Below are 7821 nucleotides of genomic sequence, written 5' to 3'. Positions count from 1 at the left end.
TCAAAGGACCTTTATTCAGTTAAAGCAGATGACAATTGCCATGGGTGGAAGTTGAGGTCATATGGAGTTGTTGGTATATGTTATTCGTATAATAGCTATAATGCTAAGAAAACCCAATAAAAGCTAGAAAGATAACCCTACTATAACCCTGAAGTGTTTTATTTATGGTATAGGCTCTTGAGGTCTCATGGAAATAAACCAAGAACGATTTGAAGTTATTTGCCAAGTTATTTTACCTTTATTTATAATATCATCCTTTAAGTTGGGACTGTTCAGTTCTCCCCTGGGAGCACTTGTAAGCATATATTTGTTAAGCACGTAGTGTGTTTCAGCCACTGCTTGTGTTATTGGAGAAGCACAGGTGATATACACCGCTGCTGGTTGCTCAGTGCTTACAGTTCATATGGGAGAAAAACACTTTAAAAATAACACAGTTCAGTAAGACCGTGGAGCAGAGCTCCTATGTCTGACTGGGGAGGTCAGAAACAGTCAACCACAACCAGGGGTGGGGGCTCATGCCTGTAATCCCAGCACTTAGGGAGGCCAAGGCGGGCGGATTACCTGAGGTCAGGTGATACAAAAATTAGCTGGGCTTGGTGGCCTGCACCTGCAGTCCCAGCTACTCTGGAGGCTGAGGCAGGAGAATTGCTTGAACCTGGGAGGTGGAGGTTGTGGTGAACTGAGACTGCGCCACTGCACTCCAGCCTGAGCAACAGAGTGAGATCCTGTCTCAAAAAAAAAAAAAAAAAAAAAAACAACAACAACAAAAAACAGTCAACCACCTCTTTCATATCCTATTCAGGACACACTTCTCCATTTGTGCTCTTGATTCAAACTTATCCCAAGTCCTCTAGAACCCTCTGAGTCAAATTTGTTGTTGTCTTTCTTACCTGTATTTTGAAATGGTTTTTCTCTAGTGTTCTTTTGTCGCACAGCCTAAACATGATCATTCTCACCTCAAAAATATAAGATGTCTTGAGACGGGCCTCTCCAGAGTGACTTACTTTTTCTTATCCTGTTCTTCAGGGCCATGATTCTCAATGTTTCACACTACAATTGAGGTCTTTACTTCCTCTCATTCCTAATGCTGAGACTTTCCCTCACCACTGCACTGAAACTGCTTTGTTAAATGTGAGGAATGGCCCACACAGATTCTGAGCTCTGTTAGATAGGAGCTTTGCCTGTTGCACTATGTATTCTCAGCCCTCAGAGCAGCACCTCATACAGAGTCAGACCTTAATAAACATTTGTAAATGAATGACTGATGTCTTTTCTTACTTTCTGTTTATTGGTAATCCTTATTCTCTCCTGGTCATTCTTTCCCTCCTTGGTTTCTGGTACAGCGTCCTCTTAGTTCTCCTATTACTTTCCAGGGAATTTCCTGTATTTCATTTATTGGATAATTTTTCCTCTGCCCATGCATAAAATATTAGTTCTCTTTCTGAATTTTTTTTATTGTGATGAATTTTATTTATGATTCTTTTTTAATTATGACTCTTTAGGCATTTATGGTTCTCAAATTCATGGTTCTAATCCCCAAGGTTACTTTGAGTATATCCAGTGATTGTTTGACATCTCCGTTTATGTTTTTTACACTTGCTGCAAAATTGCCACGGCCAAATCTTCTTGAAGGTTATTTGACCCCTAGAATTTCCTGTCTAATCAAAGACACTATATCTAAAACCCTGTAATCTATTGATAACCATATAATAATCTCCTTTTTGGCTGAACCCTCCTCCCCAGGCCAAAAATCATTAAGTCTTATAGGTTTAATTTTCTCATTCTGTCTGGTATCTGATTCTTGAATCAATTGTCTGCAAGAGGCCTTCCTCATCTCTCATCTGGGACACTGAAGTAGGTTTTTGAGAGTCATCTGACTATAACCTTCTTCTTTTCAAATTCTTTCCATACCTGTGGCTTGAATGGCCTTTCTAAAGTATGAGACATAATAATACATCTTTAACTAAAATACTTCAATGGCTTCCATACAGTGCTGTATTAGAAAATTTAACACAGACTATATCTAAATGATAAAGTAAATGGACTGAATCTTCTCACTAAAATACAGGTGAGACTTCTACACTTTTTACCTGCTTTGCTTTTGATTCTCTTTTCTCTATTAGCTTCATCCTTAGGCTTATTTTGTTTAGCTGAACATGAGACAAGGAGCTTTCTTTTTCAGAAGAAGTAGAGTTTTAATCAATTCTCACAACTATATAAAAAGGCCCTTAGCTGCATACTGACTGGACCTTCTTCTTTAAACAAATCCCGTGTGTTTTTCTCTGGACCCCCTACGAGGGCAAGGAGAGTGGTGGCCTCTACCTTTGAACTTGGAGTAAGTAAATCCCACATGAACATGTTTCAGCAAAATGATAAGAAAATACCTGAGCTTCTGTAATTAAATTAGTTACTTTTTATGGGTATAATGGAAAAATTGGCAAACTATTTCACTGCTTTAGATAAAGAAATTGTTCTAATTTATACAGTTGGGGAGCTGGGAAGCCACAATGATAGTTCTCAATATATAGAACCAAGAAGACTACTTAAGTAGGTGATTCCTTCAGTGACTCTACCTAAGTGACTTGGAGATGTGAGCAATGGAATGCCTTGAACTCTGTAAAAAAGACACGGTATAAATAGAGATCATTAATGGGCATGTATCTTGCCTCAAATGCTTAATAAAATAGTATTAGTTACCACTTTTACATTTAATTTTTCTGTTTGAAAACAGTCTTTCTTGTGCTAGTCAGACATTTCCATCTAGGGAGTATAATTCAAATCATCATTTCTGCACCAAGTCCACTTTCTTTAACAATTCCAAGGCGTACTCCTACCACAAGCCATTAAAGTAGGAAACAAAAGAGGGTTTAGCTCATTGTGATCTGGAAAAGATTTTGCCACAGCCTCTCAAATGCCACACTTGTGGCAATTAGATGTTTCGTTTTAAGAAATGTGATTATCTGCTTCTGAATAAATCTGAATAACAAGTAAGTAAACAATGTGATAATAGACTCAAATGAAATAGCATACAATGCCCTTCTTTTTTTCCCCTAGAAGATGTAATATAGCTCCTAGAAATTAATTTCACTCTTTGGCTGTGTATCTGCAAAGAACTTCCAGAATATGCTTCATGATTGGAGGAATTAATATGGAGCCTGAGCTGGGCCAGTGCTTACAGCACATTCACTTCACTGACAGGGACCTAACACCTTTCAGAATCTCACATAGCCCTCACGTCTTAGAGCTTGAGATGGAGCAGAGACCTTCTTTTGGGCCTGCCAGGCATCCCCCCACCAGGCACAGAAATAAAGAAAAATCTTGAATTTCTCCAAGGGAAATTGCAGATATCTAGCTGCCCTAGGAAGTAAATAAGCAACTTAATAAACAAGATGGTAATAGTAACTTAAAACAATAGTCAAGGAAGTTAGAGTCAGGAGATGTTTTGTTCTCTATAGAAGCTAAAGACAACATCTTAACACAATTCCTTGAGTTGTTTTTTAGAAATCCAGATCCCCACCAAATTGGTCCACTGGGATGCAGACCTTAGGTAAGGAGGAACAGATGACTAAACTCTGACCACCATTCTTTGTTACGAATTTCATCCTGAGGGACCTGGAGAAAGCACACCCACCCACAAGCCAGAGCTATTCTTTTCTGCTGATCCCAAATTTTAGACAAAGCATCACCTTTTTAACCAATTACAAATCAGAAAATCTTTGAATCTACCTATGAACTGTGCCCCTCTACCCCTTTGAGATATCTCGCCTTTTCAAGTCAAATTAGTGTGTAGTCTCCATGTCTTGATTTATGACTTTGCCTGTAAACTCTGCATCTCTGCCTTTTAAACCTCCATCTGAAAGATGTTTGGGAGGTTGAGACTTAAGCATTAGCTGCCTGATCCTCCTTGCTTGATGGCCTGCAAATAAAGGCCTTCTTTTCTCCCACTGCAAATCCTAGTGTGGATATCTGGTCTCAGTGTGTTGGGCAAACAGACTCCAGTTCAGTTTGATGAGAAATTTTGTCAACAAGAATCCCATTGCCTTCTCTCTATTTGTAAAAATACCAAGTTTAGCATTTGATAATAATTAATAATGTGCTTTATTTCTATAAGTAATTGTAAAAATGTAAGAAATTTTATCAAAAATACATAGTATTTTACCTAACATAAAGATAAACTCAGTTATCTTTTGGAATAAAAAAATAAAATTTGGCAAACTATTTTTCTAACTTAATTTTAACAGTAAGAGAGTTATGTTTTTCAGATTTTGGAAGGGGTTTTTACATTTCTATAGCTTTAAATCTAAAAATAATGAGGCATAAATTAGTACTGTACCATATTATAATTTTTAATGACTAAATTGATAATCCTGGTTTACCAATAAATGGTTAAATGTATTCCAAATTCTTTGTTTAAGAAGGCAAGAACATAGGCAATGTATTTTTAAAAGATACTTCTTTCAAATATTTTAAAATATAATACATTTCAATGCTTTTAAAGATACTTCGGTAATCTCTTACACAGTATTCAAAAAGACATTTATTCTTTTAGAAATATCAGTGCTACAGTAATGATCATTTAGTTCAAATCTCTACGTTTCTTTAGGTTCAGAAATTTAAGTAACATGGTTACTTAACCTTATACTGATAAAGGGTTTTGAATGCTCAATTTGTATCTATGATTGTAGATTCCAAAGTCCAATTTATTTTCAGTACATAAGGTAGTATGGGCAAGATTCTCCTTTTTATCTCATCTTAAAGACAGTTAGAAGCTTAAAGTTTCAAATAATAAATGACCAAAGAAAAATAATGAACAAATTTTGTAGAGGACTATGTGCTCACAAACGAGAGGTTCCGATAAGTCCTGCTCTTGCAAACGAAGCAGGGCGTTCCTCCCCTGCAAACAGGGAGGACAAAGGAGCCAGCTGTAAACAGCAGACCCTGGGGGCTTGTTTATGTGTAAACATCTTGAAAATCCAGAAAGTCAGGGAAAGGTCAGAAAAACAACAATGTGTCTTGTGACTTGGCAACATTCCACAAACGACTGTATAAAATAAAGCAGAGCGCGCCATTCGAGGTGGCTGCCATGTTTGTCTTGTCTTGTGTTGTCTTGTGTGTTCATTCCTTTGTTTAGGAAACACGCGGACCCCAACAAAATTTACAATTGTATCAACCAAAATTTTAAGTAAAGCCTGAAAAATGAATTTATTTATAAGAACTTTTATAATATGCCAGGAATTGTGACAGATATTTTTATTTCATTTGTCCATTTCAGTAACATTATCCATATTTTCAGAGAAGTGTAAAAAAAAAAAAAAAAAAAACCTGTAACACCGAAGGGTTCTGATTTTCCCAAGGTCATTCCTTTCTTAAGTGGCATATCTGAAATTTGTACTTATGTCTTTCAGATATACTCTATATGATTGCCAAGACCATGTTAATGACAGAAATAATCTATGGTGACTTGTATCAGATCATGCTGGCTGGTTATAAAAATATGAGCAATCCTATACACACATTAGTTTAATTTCACAAATTTGTACCACTTTTTCTAAGTGAATGACTTCCATTATAGGTAAAGCTTCCCACATAATACTTGTGAATAATAGGTCAGTTATCTCCCCAGGAAGTTTCCCTAAGGAATTGAGAGTGACCAGTTTGAATAGATTTCCACAATCATCTCTTACAAGTTACATCAATTAAAGACTGAGTTCCCTTAAACACTTGAAGGCCTCATAACCACTCCTAAGTTGCACATCACCGCAGTTTCTGTAAGGACTGGGCAGAAACAAAGTACCATGAAATTTGGTTTCTTCCATCTTAGGATAATGGCCCAACTTTTGGCAAGGGTCCCCAGTCTGGCATGTGTTGGTTGGCCTCTGTGTCAATAACAGAATTCTTTCCTTTATGTTCAGCTGATGATCATGGATGTGTCATGAATTAGTAAGGTGGTGAATCCATGTAGTGATTGTGGCTACTTGGACAATGCAATCTTGATCAGCAGTGTAATTCTAGCTGGTTTCATCAGAGAATGTACACTTGGCATTGCCATCACAAAAATGACTGCAATAGTTCAATTAGCAGCCTGAATTTGTTTTCATACTACATGGCACCAAAGAAATGTGTCTTTAATCTGAAATGTGTCTTTAATTTAATCCATAGTTTTTCAAGTGGCTGGCTAAATCTCTAGCCTTTTGCAACAGGTCAAAAGTCAGTGAAAGTATAGCAAGGTTTATCAAGGGCAGTATTTGACTGATCCTGGGAATGGCTTCAGATCTGCTCACTGAGTTGACCAACCACATCTCTTTTGAGTTTGGAACAGGTGGCAGTGAGGTTGAACACCTGCAGAAGCCTTGCACACACCATCAGCTTTCAGTTTAGCAGTGCCAGTAAATCAGGTTCAAGTATTTTGAGAAATCTCAGCTACATGAGGACTCATTGGGCGGTTGAGTAGACAACTTTTCTTCTAGTATTGGAATGGGGAATAAAGTATCCCCTTTGCCTTTTGCCATGATTATACGTTTTCTGAGGCCTCCCCAGCCATGACTGTGGGTCAATTAAACCTATTTCCTTTATACATTACCCAGTCTCAGGTATTCTTTATAGCAGTGAGAAAATGGACTAATACAGAGTCCATGACTAAAAAGACAAGGTGTACTCAACAGACAAGGTGTACTCAACAAGCCTCTCTTGTCAAGTGGAAATGGCATATTTATCCTGCCCACAGCAGAATTTTGGCTTCATATGAGAAAGTGGCAGCTGTACCATAGTTTCAGGAGGGACTAAAGTTAATGATGGCATAAAAGTACCATCCCAAGAGTGGATATAGATTCTTGAAAAGAAAGTGTTGTTTATAATTTCAAGAATCCCCGATGTGGGACCTCTATTAATCAGGAGATACTGATTGACAATGTCCCTCACAGGGTCTCCCCACCATCTGCTCTAATTCCTACTTCATTCTGAAGAGCTGAGTCTAATTCTTGTTCTTGGACAAAGTGTCTTGAGGCAATTTGGCCAATTTTTCTGGTTCTGCAAGGTCACCATTGGCTCCACAGAGCATCAGAGATATAGCTATAAGCATGGGTGTGGGAAAGAAGTATTGACAAATGTTGTATGAGGAAGCTGTGGGAGATGAAGCCTTCCTCTACTGTTTCCAATAGACTTATTGGTATGGGTAAGAGAAATGGTGATCAAATCATCATCAGAACTCTCTCAGGAGGATAGAAAACCAACCAGTTTGGAGTTAAAACAGAACATTGTCTTTCACAGGGAAGACTCACAGGGCAATTCTGAAAGGCAAAATATTCATATTTCATGCTCACTTTGGCAGCACATGTACTAAAACTGGAACAATATTGAGAAGATTAACATGGTTCCTGTGCAAGGATGACACGAAAATTCATGAAGCATTCGTATTTTTACTGAGACAGGGTCAATTCTGCACATATCAATATTAATCTTGAATGTAAATGGGCTACATGCCCAAATTAAAGGGCACAGAGTGGCAAGCTGGATAAAGAAGCAAGGCTGAATGGTATGCTGTTTTCAAGAAACCATCTCTTATGCAATGACACCCATAAGCTCACAGTAAAGAGACGGAGAAAAATCTACCAAGCAATTTGAAAACACAACACAGCAGGAGTTGCTGTTCCAATTTCAGGCAAGATAGATTTTAAACCAACAAAGATTAAAAAAAGACAAAGATGAGCATTACTTAATGGTAAAGGGTTCAATTATTTCACCGCAGATTATGTTCTCAAGGTTCATCCATGTTGTGACATCTGTCAGAATTTTCTTCCTTTTTAAGGCTGAATAACATTTCAT

At 37.6% G+C, this 7821-nt stretch overlaps 1 non-coding gene across 1 annotated transcript; it reads left to right on the top strand.

Annotated features, from left to right (window-relative positions):
- The first annotated feature begins 7311 nt into the window (after positions 1-7311).
- LOC116273919 lies at positions 7312-7418 on the top strand. Its single transcript, XR_004182422.1, has one exon. It is a non-coding gene; the product is annotated as a U6 spliceosomal RNA (small nuclear RNA).
- The last annotated feature ends 403 nt before the right edge of the window (positions 7419-7821 follow it).

Source organism: Papio anubis, chromosome 2 (assembly GCF_008728515.1).
Source record: "Papio anubis isolate 15944 chromosome 2, Panubis1.0, whole genome shotgun sequence".
NCBI lineage: Eukaryota > Metazoa > Chordata > Mammalia > Primates > Cercopithecidae > Papio > Papio anubis.
This window is presented reverse-complemented; position numbering and strand designations above follow the sequence as displayed.